Source organism: Alosa sapidissima, chromosome 24 (genome assembly GCF_018492685.1).
Source record: "Alosa sapidissima isolate fAloSap1 chromosome 24, fAloSap1.pri, whole genome shotgun sequence".
NCBI lineage: Eukaryota > Metazoa > Chordata > Actinopteri > Clupeiformes > Clupeidae > Alosa > Alosa sapidissima.
In genome coordinates, this window is record NC_055980.1 from 26,170,788 (window position 1) to 26,188,080 (window position 17,293).

Here is a 17,293-nt window from a genome sequence, read left to right on the forward strand (position 1 = left end):
GGTAGGTAGATAGATAGATAGACAGATAGATAGATAGACAGAAAGATAGATAGATAGATAGATAGATAGATAGATAGATAGATAGATAGATAGATAGATAGATAGATACTGTAGATGATAAAAGGCTTTTGAAAGATGACAGGAGAGTTTTAGTTTAACAGACAAGCCTTACTTTTTAATAGGGGATTAATATGACTATGCAAATAGGCAAACTCACACACACGGAAGCACACACACACACACTCACAAACACAAGCGCACATGCACACACACACACACACACACACACACTCACACTCACACTCACACTCACACTCACACTCACACTCACTCACACACACACACACACTCACACTCACACACACACACACACACACACACACACACACACACACACACACACACTCACAAACACACACAAACACAAGCGCACATGCGCACACACACACACTCACACTCACACACACACACACACACACACACACTCACACTCTCACACACACACACTCACACTCACACTCTCACACACACACACACACACAAGCACGTGCGTGCAAAGGTGTACAGGCAGATAAGTGGAGATGTGAGGACTGTCAAGATGCACTCGCTGATGACCTCACAAATATGAAACGAGAGAGAGAGAAAATGAGCAGTGAACAAAGGGTCAGAGAGGTAAAGAGAGAGAGAGAGAGGGAGAGAGAGAGAGAGGGATAGAGTGAGAGGGGAAGGAAAGCTGAGCATGACACAGGGATAAAGCCAGAGAGAGAGAGAGGGGGGGGGAGGGAGAGAGAGAAGCAGAAAAGGAGAGAGAGGGAGAGAGCAAGAGAAAGAAGGAGAAAAGAGAGAGGGAAAGAGGGATGCAGAGAGAGAGAGAGATAGATAGAGAGATGCAGAGAGGCGCAGAGAGAGAGAGAGACGCAGAGAGCGAGAGAGAGAGAGAGAGAGAGAGACGCAGAGAGAGAGAGAGAGGCGCAGAGAGAGAGAGAGAGAGAGAGAGAGAGAGAGAGAGAGACGCAGAGAGAGAGAGAGAGAGAGAGAGAGAGAGACACAGAGAGAGAGAGAGAGAGAGACGCAGAGAGCCCAATAGGCGCAGTAAGGGGTAAGAGGGCAATCGGGACGAGAGGGAACGGGTCAGCAACGGCCGAGCGAGCGCTCACACTGCCTGGGGACACAGAGAGGGAGGAGAGGGAGGAGTGGAGAGAGGGAGAGAAAAGAGAGAAGTGAGAGAAGAGAGAGAAGAGAGAGCGAGAGAGAAGAGAGAGGGAGAATGGGAGCAGAGGAGAAAATAAGAACAGATAAAGGAAACGTGAGGAGGAGGGCAACAGAGGAGAGGAGAGAGGGATGAGGAGAGGAGAGAGGGATGAGGGTCAGGGAGGTTAGAGATGCAGAGGGAGAGAAAGAGGACAAATTCAGAACTCCTGTTAGGGTCAGGACAAACACACACTCACACACTCAAACACAAACACACACTCACACACACACACACACACACTCAAACACTCGAACACACAAACACACACTCGCGCGCACACACACACACACACACACACACACACACCACACACACACACACACACACACTCAAACACAAACACACACTCACACACACACACACACACACACACACACACACACTCAAACACAAACACACACTCACACACACACACACACACACACACACACTCAAACACTCGAACACCACAAACACACACTCGCGCGCGCACACACACACACACACACACACTCAAACACAAACACAAACACACACTCACACACACTCAAACACTCGAACACACAAACACACACTCGCACACACACACATTTAAACACAAACACACTTACACACACACACACACTCACACATACGCACAAACACACATGCACACACACACACACACACCCGCACATACACACACACACCACACACACATACACACACTCACACTGATACTCAAACGCAAAATACAAACATACACACACAGTAACACACCCACACACACTAACACACACTACCACACACATATACACACACACACACACATGTACGCGCACGCACACGTACACTTACATGCACGCACGCACGCGCTCACACACACACACACACTCTGTGAAAGGGGTGGATGTCTCTCTCAGAAGGGGAGCCCACATTGTCTCAGTGGTGGCAAACTGAGCAGAAGATGTCAAAGTTGACAGTTTATATCCCGTGAGGCTACACTCTCTCTCTCTCTCTCTCTCTACACTCTCTCTCTCTCCCTTCCTCTCTTTCTCTCTCTCTCTCTTTCTCTCTCTCTCACAGGCACACACACATACACCTCCACACACACACATACACACACACACACACACATACACACACACACACAGAGAGACACACACACACACATACACCTCCACACACACACAGACACAGACACACACACACACACACACACATACAGTATACACACACAGGATCTCTTTTTGTCTCACTTTCAATGCATTTTCGACCCACTTTAGATAAAAGCTTCTGTTAAAATTAAGAGACGGTTTAATGCATACACATACAGTACCACATACACACACACACACGCATGCACACATACACACATGCACATGTACACACACACACAACACCAACTCAAACATACTCATTACAAGCAAAAACAAGCCCAGCCCTGCAATCACACACACACACACACACAGACACACACACACAAGCACTCCAGGCATTTGTGTGGCACGCTACAACAGTTCCATTATGAACTGTAAAGTCAGAGATGTGCAGAACCAGAGAGTTCTACTGCATAGCACGCAGAACCAGAGAGAACTGCGGTTCTCAGCAAAGTTCTGTGCTGCCCACTCACATCCTGTCTCTGTCTGACAGTCTGCTCTCTCCATCGCCCTCCTTCTCTCTTTCTCCTTCTCTTTTTCTCTGTTTCTCCTTCTCTCTCTTTCTCTCTCTCACTCATTCTCTCTTTCTCTCACTCCTCTTTTTCTTTCTCTCTCTTTCTGTCTCTCACTCCTTCTCTCTTTCTCTCTCACACTCCTCTATGTGTCTTCTCTCTCTCGATGTGATCAAAACAGCATCATACTGATGTGTTTATAAAACTGTGTGTGTGTGTGTGAGTGTGAGTGTGAGTGTGTGTGTGTGTGTGTGCTGGCAGTTAGCCAGTGTACTGCTGTGCTCAGCATGTCGGAACAGCAGAACGTGTTTCTGCTTTGATGCCAACTCAGTCACCGATGCTACTTCTGGCTCAGATCCGGGCCGCATGTGAACCGGACGTGGCCCACATCTCAACCGGCTTTGGACCTGAACCCGCCCTGAACTGCACAATCTGGTTCTGACGAGATCCCCACCGTTTGTCATTAGCTGTGACTCGGCTGTGAATGTTTGTGAACACAGACAAAAGATGTGTAGCCTTCGAACAAACAAACATGGACAATTTGCAATGTTCACTCAAAAAACGTTTGCCTCGATCCGTTAGCCAAATCTGAACGCAGCGCTGAGTTAACTGACCGTGGTGGTGGTGTGTGTGTGTGTGTGTGTGTGTGTGTGTTTGTGTGTGTGTGTGTGTGTGTGTCTCTGTCACACATGATGCAGAAACCAGCGAGGCCTCCCCAATGACATGTTAATGTAAGCTTTTAACCAACTAGCACTGAACATCTAAGTGAACATCCCAGACAGATTTAAAACCTGATTGCTCAAAAAGGCTCAGAAGAAGCTCTTTGCATTTGGCTGGCATCCAGGAGCACATGCAGGTGTCCTGCCAGGCCATGGAGATTACAACGGCTTTATCTTTATCTTTATTTATTTATTTATTTAGTGTACCCAAAGCCACTTGTCAATTAAACAGATGTTAACTAATTGCAGCGCCAGACTTATTGGACCAAGAGCCACAACAGTCACAGCTGGGAATAAAAGTCATGGCTTTTTAGATTACTGTATGCTTAGCCACTCCACTTCCAACACCCTATTTGAACTTCCTGCAACTGTGATTGACATGCATGTATAGCAAGGGTTCACTTCCTGCAACTGTAATTGACATGCATGTATAGCGAGGGTTCACCTCCTGCAACTGTGATTGACATGCATGTAGTAAGTGATTGACATGCATGTAGCGAGTTATTGACATGCAGTACTTGAGATGCATGTAGCGAGTGATTGACATGCAGTGATTGAGATGCATGTAGCGAGTGTCTGACATGCATGTAGTGATTTCCACTTCCTTCTGCAAGAATGAGAATTATTTATCAAATTGGTCAGATGACGATTTAGGCAAGGAAAGGTACACATCACATGGCAAGGAAAGGTAAAACATTATTTATGTAGTATATTTCAATCACAGATACAATTCCATGTGCTCTGCAAGTTCTGTAAAAGCAAGAAGAGTAAAAATACCTGATCTAAAGATTGTATCAGTGATAGCGGGGATACGTCACTTCTGTTGATGTTCAAACAAAACAGAGAGCTAGCTCGCTACTCCCTCACCCTCCCTCCTGTGCAATTAAAACTCTCCTGAACGCGCATCTCGTCAGTTATTGGTTGAAACACTTTACTTGAGTTTTAATCAACCTTTGAGTGGGTTGCCAACCCTTTTTGGTAGCAATTCTTTTTGTGTACAGATCTCGGAGCCTAGGCTGCCTACAGAGACGCGTTTTTTTAGCGGCCTGCTTATGGGGCAAACAGCTAGCGGATCATTAGGAAAGAATAGTGATCATTTATGTTTGGGCCTTTTTCGGGCCTGCAATCGCTGATACAACCTTTAAGAACACAAAATAGAATGACCTAAAGAACAAAATATCAGTACAATAAGAAAACACAGAATATAAAACAGGACAGAAACATTGTAGAAGCAAGATGAAGTAGCTCTGACAGCATGTCTATCTCTTTATCCCAGTCAGTTATTCACTCTTGCTACCCATTCTGATCAGCAGGCATGGCAGTGGGCTTTGGAGCTCTGTGGAATAGGGCTGGGAGATATGCATGGTGTGGAAAGGCACCTATGCACCAATACAGAAATGTTCTGTCATTTCCTGTGAATTTCCTGTGAATTTCAAAAATAATTCACCAATTCACCAATAATTCCCTGCAGCTTCTTGTTATTTAGTGTTAGTATCGGGGACTGAAAACAGAATGATTTTCATTTCGGTTCGTTCTGAGCAAAAACATTATTTTTTCGTTCCTGTTCCAGTGTTCCGAGGCCTCTCCTCTAAACGGTAACTGGTTAGAACGTTACAGAAGAGCAGTTAATAACGTTCCTTTAAAAATGACATTGCCTTTACAAATTGATTTATGGCCGGTGGCACAGTACTATAAGGTTTTGTCTGATTTAATGCCCTTAAAGCTTAAATCAAAGCATCAAGGCTGTTAAAAACACTGTGCCTGAATTCAGGCGTGGGGCAAGATTTGAAAGTAGGCAGCCAGGCTCCTCACCCATACCAGACGATCAGCACACATCACCCCCATTCTCCATCAACTCCATTGGCTACCAGTTCCGTCCCGGATCATATACAAAGTACTACTACTCACCTTCAGAGCCCTCCACAACCTTGTTCCCCCCTACATCTGCGACCTCCTGACCCCTTACACTCCTTCCCGCTCACTCAGATCCTCTGACCAAAACCTCTTGGCTATCCCCCGCTCCAGACTCTCCACCCTGGGTGGCAGGTCCTTCAGTGCCTTGGCCCCCAAACTCTGGAACTCCCTCCCCCAACCTCTTTGTGTCTGTCCTTCTCTTCCTTTCTTCAAAGCTCATCTCAAGACCTCTCTGTTTAATGATCACTTCTCCTCCACACCCAACACATAGCTCCAGACAGATAACTTGTCTTGTTGTATTGTTTTGTTTGTTTGTTATTGTGTTTCCTTGCCTTCCTGCTATGTAAAGCGACCTTGGGTTTGAGAAAGGCGCTATATAAAATAAACATATTATTATTATTATAATTAACCTATATAATATTAGATCTTCAAAATGTCTGATAGTCTAACTTCAGGTTCAGAAAATGTCCTTGCTTTAAGCCCTGTAATAGCCTTACTTATGTGTGGTGCTAACAACTGCATGGCACTAGGTCTACATATTTCTCTAGTGTCTCTGGTAGCCTATGTTATTTCACACAATGTTTCAGTAATTTAGGCTACATACTTGGAAAAGGCAGTTAGATAGTGTTGAATATGAAAATCATTTTTATCAACTCATAAAAGGCCTAGCCTATTATACAGGGACACAGTGATTCATGAAATCGAACTCATTATGTCAATGGCAGCCTTTGACTAAAAATCCAGACTGCAAATCATTTTGTGACCCCTCCAATATTTTTGGTGACCCCCCTGAAGGTCCCGACCCCCAGTTTGAGAACCACTGTGCTATGCTATGCTATTATGCATGCATTCATGTGTGTGTTTGTGTCTGTAATGTTACTGTAATACTAACCATGCCACTGAGGCGTTGTCGGACTTCAGTGTAATGTATGTAAGTGGTGTGTGCGTCACTGTGAGTGTACGTGTGTGTGTGTGTGTGTGAGAGAGAGAGAGAGAGAGAGAGAGAGAGAGGGAAGAGGGATAGAGAGAGAGAGAGGGAAGAGGGATAGTCTGTGAAGATGGTGCCTTCTTGATGCGAGCCTGATATTAAGCGTTTGAAAGTGTGTGTGTGAGAGTATGTGTGTGTGTGTGTGTGTGGGTGTGTGTGTGTGTGTATTAAGCAGCGTTTGAAAGTGTGGGAGTTTTGGCTGCGATTAGAATCAAGAGTCCTACTGATTCAAATCAATATTTCATGGAGCTCTTGCTGGCCAGTGGTCAACAAGACTGCTTTAGACACACAGCTTCACATATAACATCTGTCTCTGTGTGTGTGCTGCTCTGACAAGTGTGTGTGTGTGTGTGTGTGTGCATATGTTTGTGAGTGTGTGTTTGTGAGTGTGTGTGTGAGAGTGAGTGTTTGAGTGTGTGAGTGTGTGTGTGAGAGTGAGTGTTTGAGTGTGTGCATATGTTTGTGAGTGTGTGTGTGAGAGTGAGTGTTTGAGTGTGTGCTTGCTGATGACTGCATGGAATAAAACCGTACAAGGACAGAGGAAGAGCAGCGGAAAGAGACACATGGAGAGAGAGGATGAGGAAGAGAGAGAAGAGAGAGAAGAGAGGATGAGGAAGAGAGAGAGAAGAGAGGATGAGGAAGAGAAGAGAGAAAAGAGGATGAGGAAGAGAGAGAAGAGAGGATGAGGAAGATAAGAGAGGATGAGGAAGAGAGAGAGAAGAGAGGATGAGGAAGAGAGAGAGAAGAGAGGATGAGGAAGAGAAGAGAGAAAAGAGGATGAGGAAGAGAGAGAGAAGAGAGGATGAGGAAGAGAGAGAAGAGAGGATGAGGAAGAGAAGAGAGAGAGAAGAGAGGATGAGGAAGAGAGAGAGAAGAGAGGATGAGGAAGAGAAGAGAGGATGAGGAAGAGAGAGAAGAGAGGATGAGGAAGAGAGGATGAGGAAGAGAAGAGAGGATGAGGAAGAGAGAGAGAAGAGAGGATGAGGAAGAGAGAGAAGAGAGGATGAGGAAGATAAGAGAGGATGAGGAAGAGAGAGAGAAGAGAGGATGAGGAAGAGAGAGAGAAGAGAGGATGAGGAAGAGAGAAAAGAGAGGATGAGGAAGAGAGAGAGAAGAGAGGATGAGGAAGAGAGAAAAGAGAGGATGAGGAAGAGAGAGAAGAGAGAGAAGAGAGGATGAGGAAGAGAGAGAGAAGAGAGGATGAGGAAGAGAGAGAGAAGAGAGGATGAGGAAGAGAAGAGAGGATGAGGAAGAGGGAGAAGAGAGGATGAGGAAGAGAGAAGAGAGGCTGAGGTAGAGAGAGAGAAGAGAGTATGAGGAAGAGAGAGAAGAGAGGATGAGGAAGAGAGAAGAGAGGATGAGGAAGAGAAGAGAGGATGAGGAAGAGAGAGAAGAGAGGAGAAGAGAGGATGATGAAGAGAGAGAAAAGAGGATGAGGAAGAGAGAGAGAAGAGAGGATGAGGAAGAGAGAGAGAAGAGAGGATGAGGAAGAGAAGAGAGAAAAGAGGATGAGGAAGAGAGAGAAGAGAGGATGAGGAAGATAAGAGAGGATGAGGAAGAGAGAGAGAAGAGAGGATGAGGAAGAGAGAGAGAAGAGAGGATGAGGAAGAGAAGAGAGAAAAGAGGATGAGGAAGAGAGAGAGAAGAGAGGATGAGGAAGAGAGAGAAGAGAGGATGAGGAAGAGAAGAGAGAGAGAAGAGAGGATGAGGAAGAGAGAGAGAAGAGAGGATGAGGAAGAGAAGAGAGGATGAGGAAGAGAGAGAAGAGAGGATGAGGAAGAGAGGATGAGGAAGAGAAGAGAGGATGAGGAAGAGAGAGAGAAGAGAGGATGAGGAAGAGAGAGAAGAGAGGATGAGGAAGAGAGAAAAGAGAGGATGAGGAAGAGAGGATGAGGAAGAGAGAGAAGAGAGGATGAGGAAGAGAAGAGAGAAGAGAGGATGAGGAAGAGAGAGAGAAGAGAGGATGAGGAAGAGAAGAGAGGATGAGGAAGAGAAGAGAGGATGAGGAAGAGGGAGAAGAGAGGATGAGGAAGAGAGAAGAGAGGCTGAGGTAGAGAGAGAGAAGAGAGTATGAGGAAGAGAGAGAAGAGAGGATGAGGAAGAGAGAAGAGAGGATGAGGAAGAGAAGAGAGGATGAGGAAGAGAGAGAAGAGAGGAGAAGAGAGGATGAGGAAGAGAGAGAAAAGAGGATGAGGAAGAGAGAGAAGAGAGGATGAGGAAGAGAAAGAAAGAGTGTAAGAGAGTGTGAGATAGGAGGACAACAGAAGAGTGAGCTGGAGAATGAAGTGTGTGTGTGTGTGCGTGCATGCTGGGTGGTTTCTTTAGAAGACTGCCTCTGGTCTATTCTTCTGTCTTCCGACTGTAATCAGACTCATAGATCTCACTGAAGCACTCCATCCACCTTAACACCTGGAGCAGCGCAGCACTGTGGATCTGTACTACACCAAGCACAGCCAGAATCACACACACACACACGCACAGACAACAACAACAACAACACATTACATTTATATAGCGCTTTTCTCGATACTCAAAGCGCATCACATGGATGGGGGGACCTCACTAGTAACCACCACCAATGTGTAGCACCCACCTGGGTGATGCACAGCAGCCATTATGCGCCAGAACGCTCTCCACACACCAGCTTGAGGTGGAGAGTGAAGGAGTGAATGAGCCAATTACAGTGGAGGATGATTAGGGGGCCAGATTGAATGAGCCAGGTTGGGAATTCAGCCAGGACACCGGGGAACACCCTACTCTTTGCGATAAGTGCCATGGGATCTTTAATGACCACAGTGAGTCAGGACCTCGGTTTAACGTCTCATCCGAAGGACGGCATCTCCTACACTGCAGTGTCCCCGTCACGGCACTGGGGCATTGGGATCGATCTTTTTTGGCCAGAGGGAAGAGTGCCACCTACTGGCCACCCACCAACACCACCACTTCCAGCAGCAACCTAGTTTTCCAAGGAGGTCTCCCATCCAAGTACTAACCAGGCCCACACCTGCTTAGCTTCAATAATTCAGCTAAGACAAGGTATCCATTGGTCTGGCTGCTGGCTAACACACACACACACACACACACACACACACACACACACACACACACACACACACACACACACACACACACACACACACACACACACACACACACACACACACACACACACACACACACACACACACACACACACACACACACACACACACACACACACACACACACACACACACACACACACACACACACACACACACACACACACACACACACACACACACACACACCTACCATAGAGTCCACTCAGCCATAAAGCACACAGTAGTTAGTTATCGGATCATGTGCAATTATCTCAAGCTTAACCGGCATCACCCCATATGCCCTTACGAGCACAATATGAGTTTAACACAAAGCGCTAAACAGCCTCTGGTTATCTGCTAATCTGTTACCTGTGAAGGAGATATCTGGTGTCTGTGTTACCTGTGAAGGATCTACCTAGTGTCTGTGTTACCTGTGAAGGAGCTATCTAGTGTCTGTGTTACCTGTGAAGGATCTACCTAGTGGCTGTGTTACTTGTGAAGGAGCTATCTAGTGTCTGTGTTACCTGTGAAGGATCTACCTAGTGGCTGTGTTACCTGTGAAGGAGCTATCTAGTGTCTGTGTTACCTGTGAAGGATCTACCTAGTGTCTGTGTTACCTGTGAAGGAGCTATCTAGTGTCTGTTTTACCTGTGATGGAGCTATCTAGTGTCGCAGGCATGTGCCTGTGAAGGAGCTATCTAGTGTCTGTTTTACCTGTGAAGGAGCATTGTAGTGTTTGTGTTACCTGTGAAGGAGCTATCTAGTGTCTGTGTTACCTGTGAAGGAGCTATCTAGTGTCTGTTTTACCTGTGAAGGAGCTATCTAGTGTCGCAGGCATGTGCCTGTGAAGGAGCTATCTAGTGTCTGTGTTACCTGTGAAGGAGCTATCTAGTGTTTTGTTACCTGTGAAGGAGGTATCTAGTGTCTGTGTTACCTGTGAAGGAGCTATTTAGTGTCTGTTTTACCTGTGAAGGAGCTATCTAGTGTCGCAGGCATGTGCCTGTGAAGGAGCTATCTAGTGTCTGTGTTACCTGTGAAGGAGCTATCTAGTGTCGCAGGCATGTGCCTGTGAAGGAGCTATCTAGTGTCTGTGTTACCTGTGAAGCTATCTAGTGTCGCGGGCATGTGCCTGTGTGCAGGACTACATTCGTTCTTCTTGTGATACTCAGAACTCAGAACAGACATAATGTAAATGCAAAACACTGCAGATCAATCTGATTAGCTTTGGTGCTGGAAGCCCTAATCCCTGAGCCCACTTTGTGATCGTTTTCCTCTAAACTAATGTCTTGTTATTGCCTAAATTTTTTTTGCTGGCAGCTCCACTTCTGTGGAGAGTAGTTTAACGCCAGAGAGAGTCGGCCTATTTAAACAGCCAGTGTTCTGGAGGGTTCCGGGAGGCATTCCAGAGTGTGCTCTCTTTGTTTCAGCAGCAAGCGAGCGAGCGTTTATGTGACGGTTCACGCTGTGAATTTCTCTCTTCGCTGGGCCTCCGAGTCTCGTAACCACGGGCGCTAACGAGACAGGCATCGCCACGGGGACAGCAATTAAAGCGCGGCTGGGTTCCCTGGGTTGCCGTGGGCAACGGAACGACCCCGGCGCTGCCCACATCCCGACCTCTGACACCGAAAGAAAGTGACAGTGGAAGGGATCGCGCTGTCCGAAGGCTCCTGACCCGCCGGTGTACGGGAAGGGAGAGAGACGGACCCCCCCACCCCCCCCAGCCTGCTCATTACCGTAGGCCAAACTCCCCTGTCCAAACCCCTTCAGCACCCTCTAGCGGCTGCTACTGGAACAGACTGACCTGGTGGGCTGCAGATGATGAATGTGCAGCTGAAAGGACGATCATTTCCGTCCTGAAAGGTCAAGATGAGACGCAGAGTGACAGGAACCCCAGAGAAAGTCTACAGCCTGCAGGAGAGGGTGACACACCTCTGCATCACATCTCACTCACAAGGCCTCGGACTCTTAACACACACACACACACACACACACACACACACAGAAGCAGAAGTATGTCTTATGATCATTGGGGTCAACTGCCCCTACACACACACACACACACACACACACACACACAAACACACACACACACACACACGCACACACAGAAGCAGAAGTACAGTATGTCTTATGATCATTGGGGTCAACTGCCCCTACACACATACATACACACATACACACGGAATCAGAAGTGTGCCAACTGCCAAGAAGGCCTCGGACTCTAACCTAGCAGGGGAAACATCAAAGAGATACGCCTACGTGAAACTCTTAGTCAGAGTCGGGGGGAAGTTACATGCATCACTCACTTTGGAACTCAAAATGTTACCCTTAAAGGTGCGGTGCTTAAAGGTTAGTTCTAGAAGGCAGTTATCATTGGCTCCAGTTCTGGAATGGTTCTGTCAGTTAGTTCTAGAAGGCTGTTATCATTGGGTCCAGTTCTGGAGTGGTTCTGTTCCACATTAGGGTTAATGGACAGATGACAAAGGCAGAGTCAGCAGTAGGAGATTGTATTTAGTCACTGATAAGTAAACCTTTTTGGCCATTTTGTCATTTTAAACACAGGCCTTGTCCAGCCCTCCCTATTTTAGTTCGGAAGTTCTCCCTTGCAACGAGACAAATGATCCGTCACGTTGAACATGCCATGAGCCTTCCACCAGCCTCCAACCTCACCAGCAGATGGCAGTGTTCGGTTGAAAACTGGCCACTGACATGTTAGTTTCTTGGAGGGTGGAGTGTGGAGGGTGTGTGCAAGTTTGGTTTGTCACTGCTGACACATACACAATAAAGACTGTTTGTGAGATAAAACATTATGTGTGTGTGTGTGTGTATGTATGCGTGTGTGTATGCGCATGTGTGTGTGTGTGTGTGTCTGTTATTTGTAAGGGTGATAAAGAAATGTGTGTGTGTGTGTGTGTGTGTGTATTTGTGTGATAGTTATCAGTCTAGTATGGGAGGCTGTATAGTGCAATAACATTGGAATAGTGGCACTACACACTGAACGTACTTGCACTACACACTGAAACACTGACACATACACACTGGGCACTAGTACCACACTGGAACTCAAACAGCAACACACCTCCTTTCCTGCATTACACACTGAATCTGCTTGCACTCACACTGATATCACTTGCTCAACACACTGGATTTACTTGCAGCACACACTGAAACTGCTTGCACTACACACTGAAACAGTTTGCACTACACTGAAAATACTTACACACACAGAAGCTCCTTACACTAGCCTACACACTGAATTAACTTCCACAACACATTGACATTTCTTGCTCAACACACTGAAACATCACATGCACTACACACTGAACTCACTTGCACACACACTGGACTCACTTGCGCACACACACTGAAGCCGCTTCCACTACACACTGAATTAACTTCCACTACACACTGAACTCACTTGCACACACACTGAAGCCGCTTACACTACACACTGAATCAACTTCCACTACACACTGAACTCACTTGCACACACACTGAAGCCGCTTACACTACACACTGAATCAACTTCCACTACACACTGAACTCACTTGCACACACACTGAAGCCGCTTACAATACACACTGAATCAACTTCCACTACACACTGAACTCACTTGCACACACACTGAAGTCGCTTACACTACACAATGAATTAACTTCCACTACACACTGAACTCACTTGCACACAAACTGAATTAACTTCCTGCAAATTGCAAGGAGACATGAGGTGTCTATTCTATTGTAATACCAGCTCCTTTTGTCTGGCAAAGTCATATTTTAGTGAACTGGGTCCTGAAAGATTGCTGCCATTTCAGTTAGCTTCTAGCTAGTTAGTTAGCATTAAGCCATAAGCAGCAACGACATTGCTGGTAGATAGTTTTGGTAACCTAGCAACATTAAACACTTGACCCGAAGCACTCTGAAAGGGGCGCTGTCAGCGCAAAAAATGCAATGTGGATACACACTCACGAGTCACTGGCAACAGCAGGCAAGGTTAACAAAAACATCTGCCAGCCAGACTGTAATGTACGTCCTTTTTGGAATGTTGTTGGAGTGCTAACTAACTAGCTAACTAGATAACTGAAATGGCAGCAATCTTTCAGGACTCAGAAAAGGTGGAAATTGATATGGTTTGCGGCTAATTCCTTATAAATCATTGCAGTTGGGTTTGCCTGTATGGCTTCAACCCAGAGGAAACTTTTGCTTCTCATTTGTATCCCTTCTGTTGCTAAGGAGGCAAAATGGTGATTCTCTTTTAAGGATCATTTAAGTATTACTTTTGTCACAATTATTTCTCCTAATTTTGCCTTAGGAGAAATAAAACAAGCAAAAGATGAGACACATAGCAATAAGACAAGTAGGAGTCACATAAGAGATATTAGTTTGAGAAGCAGGAGAAATACAGGAGATCTCTTAAATGTTTGAGTGTAGTCTCACTTACAACTTGTAGGAGAAATAATAGAGCAGATGGAGTCACATAAGAGATATTAGTTTGAGAAGCAGGAGAAATACGGGAGATCTCTTATATGTTTGAGTGTAGTCTCATTTACAACTTGTTTCTCCTTAGGAGAAATAATAGAGCAAATGAGGAGACATTGCAATGAGAAACTGTTGAGAAGTAGGAGTTACAATTGAGATATCAGTTTGAGGGTCAAAAAATAGGGCACTCCATAGCATTTCAAACTTTTATTTTATAAAACAAAGCAAAACAGTTGTACTTTTAAAATGGACTTTAAGCAATGGGAGCTTCCACAGTTGCACTTTAAAATGGACTTCAAGCAATGGAAGCATGTTAATGCCTTGATATGTTCTTTTTATAATGTGTATTCTTATTTTTTATTTTTTTGTGTGTGTGAGTGTGTATGTGAGTATTATTTTTAAACTGCACAATGACAATTTAAGTCTATCTATAAATCATACAACATGGAGAAATGAACTAATAAACAATAACATAAACAAACTGAACTGCCAAAGCGTGCCATACTGTGTACAATGGTGGATGAAAGCGTGGGCTGGTCAATCTGCGTCTTTTATCCTGGTGGTGGAACCAACCAAAGGGAGGAGGGAGAGAAGAGCAGAAAATAGAACATTGTTAGTTTGTGAGCCACTCAAAAATACAAAGTAAGACATTTCTTTGACCGTCTGCTTTCCTAACTGTGGGAATTTTGATACAGCACAAAGATCAGACACACCTTATTAATCACTTAAACACAGAATGGGGGATGTGATAGCTACCACTCACATTTGCTATATGTTGCCCAATTGAAAAACAGATTGTATTGATATATTCAAGCTTAAACAAGTTTGTTGAATTCCCTCACCTCATCTAGTGAGTAAACTGTATTGTCAGGCTAGGATTAACCCCTATCCAGCTTACCACTAGGCAAGTGGTGTCATCTGGGAGCTGGCTCCATAGTCAGAACGCATAACAACTAAATGCAGCGTTGCCTTGTTTAGTTCTGATAGTGGGTTTCAACAGGAACATTTCTCCTGTGATCAGTGAGGTTTAAGTGATGAGTATTGCTGGAACATGTCACACAGTCTCATTGAAGGGCAAATCTGGTGTAAACTGATTCAAAGCCTTGTTGTTCGAGCTCACCAGGCACTGTCCAAAGGACAAAGAACAATAAAATGTGTCATAACCTAGACAAGTTATGGACAAGAAAGTAAAGCTGACTCAATATGGCAAAAAAGCCTTCGGTATCTTCTTTCCATTACAGGGTTTCCCCAGGTTTGACCACCCCAAATAAGACTTTTTTTAAGACCACTTACATGAAAATTAAGACCTACATCACACCCATTATGCAGTTGTAAAACACCAGATCAAATCCATAATGACAATTAAAACAACACTTCCCCATGATGTGCTGTCCTCTCCTTTCGACTGATTATGTTGATTCATTGCGGCCGGTGCGAAAACCCAAAGTATTGTTTGCGCATATCCTAAGAAATTAGACTAGTGTAGTTGCCACGATACCAAAATTATTGTTTTGATACCGATACCACATCAAGAATTGCGATTTCGATACTTCTTCGATAATTCTTAAAAAATGTATTTGATTTGGGGGCCTAGACCACCTTGACATCATCAGTAATATTGAATATAGTGTTATCATTCACACCAGTGGGCATCCTAGATTCTGCTTGACTCTTTCCACACACACGGAAAATTATGGCTTATTTCATATGTTTCTATTTCATATACCTTCGAATTCATATAAAGTGTACAGTTAATGTATAGTATTTTTTAATCTGCATAATTACTATTAATCTGCTTAATTGCTAAACATATTTAGTCATTTGAATACTTAATATTTATTTTTAAACTATTACACCTAGGCAAATTTTAATGTGGTGTGTAGGCCTAGGTGTAATTGAGTGTTTGTCACTTTAAGAAATACGTGAGTAATTACTGTAGCCTTCAGTCTCACGGTTTTAGGCTAGTGAATAATAGTTGCACATAATGCATAAGGATATGTGGATGCAATTCATTGTTGTCTGTCATTAGATAAAATAAATGTAAATAAAAAACTATCAAGTTCATAGAAGGGATCATGTTCAATAATGATTTTAGCACTAATTACGAATGACATACATGACCTGAGCTAGCAGAATTAGTTAGCAAGGAGCTCTCTCCAGATGTAAAAGTTTGCAAAGGTTGCGCTGCCTATTTCTAAATGACATTAAACCCAATAGTACACCTACGTACATCTCATAGCCTAGGTAGGTTAGCAACACAAAGTTGAGAGGTGCAAGTGAGCAAATCAACTTGATATTAGCCTATTATTATGTGTTACCACAGAATCACTTAAGCTAAACTAGCAGCCATGTCTCGCTGTTTCTGGCACGACAGCTGCGCATATGTGTGTGAGGAGAAAAGACGCACAGCCACAGGCTTGGGGAGGAGGCACTAGAAGCATGCCTTGTGCACACAAACAAGAACACGGTCATTCTTAAAAGTATTGATACTAATAAAATTAGGTATTGTGACAGCTGCTAATAGCTATTGCGACACTTTTGTAGTATCGGTGCACCGTGCAACACTAAATTAGACGATCTCTGACGTTAATCAACCCCCTGTTGAATTTTCACATTGTTGTTGTTTTTTCCTAGCCTAGAAATCTAGACGCACCCTAGCGGCGGCAAATTAATTTGCTCAGCCTGTACGTCTAGTATCAAACCATAGGGATTTCTATTGGCTGACACCGTGGACGTCATCCAATCACAGCGCTCTATTTTGTTAGAGAGTCTTAAGGCGGGCTTAACAGGATGGCGACAGTCCTGCGACAGTGAACAACAAGGAAGGTGGCTATGGCAAACGAAGAGTGGTTGTTTGAATCGGCGTTGGCGTCAACTTTGGAGGAGTTGGACTTGTGCTTTTCTTTGAAAGTTGAGCAACACAATGCACTTAAGTCATTCCTTTCGAAGAAGGATGTATTTGCCGTTTTGCCGACCGGATACGGATATGGTCGTAGCGCTGGCCTATTGCATGCCTAGGCAGTTTGAAAGACATTTCTCTGCCCGCCCCTTGGATTAAGCGAGGTGAATGGCTCGATTCCAGACTATACATTTCAATGATATAGGATGGCCCGCCAGGCTAGTTTTTTTCCCCCATTTCACCTTGCTTGCAGGCTAGTATAATTAAAATTGAAGACCTTCGTTTAAAAAATTAAGAGTTTGGCAACGGAATTTAAGACTTTTTCCAGAC

General features: G+C 44.7%; 1 protein-coding gene across 1 annotated transcript in view; it reads right to left on the bottom strand.

The window, feature by feature from the left end:
- The window catches only part of LOC121700216, a 1,725,899-nt gene that overhangs the window by 274,089 nt on the left and 1,434,517 nt on the right, over positions 1 to 17,293 (bottom strand).